The following is a 595-nucleotide window of genomic DNA, read 5'->3' on the forward strand; positions in this document are numbered from 1 at the left end:
CAGGTCCCCTATCGATCGGCGATTAGGTATGAGGAACCAGCCATGAGGAGCAGCATGGCTCCTTGCTGCGTTTGATGGAGCATTTTCCCTCTTACGTACCTAATTATGTTTATAAAAATGTATACGTATTTGTATGCAAGTGTTTATTGGTGTTTATACATACACAGACTCATGGATTTTATCTTTATATATATATATATATACATATATATATATATATATATATATATATATATATATATATATATATATATATATATATATATATGTTTATATATATGTTTATATATATATTTATTTATATAGCTATATTATGTATATATGTACAGTGTAATTTATATATATATATATATATATATATATATATATATATATATATATATAGTTGATTGAGAGAGAAAGATACATATATAGATAAACACAATCACAGAGAGAGAGAGAGAGAGAGAGAGATTCCGTATTCTAACGATCACTCTTTGTAGTAAGTTACCACATATCTCGTCACAAATGCATGTGTTACTTCCACCCCATTCTATTTGAAACAGACCGATTCTTTAAAATATCTCTCTCTCTCTCTCTCTCTCTCTCTCTCTCT

This window comes from Macrobrachium rosenbergii, chromosome 21 (assembly GCF_040412425.1).
Source record: "Macrobrachium rosenbergii isolate ZJJX-2024 chromosome 21, ASM4041242v1, whole genome shotgun sequence".
NCBI lineage: Eukaryota > Metazoa > Arthropoda > Malacostraca > Decapoda > Palaemonidae > Macrobrachium > Macrobrachium rosenbergii.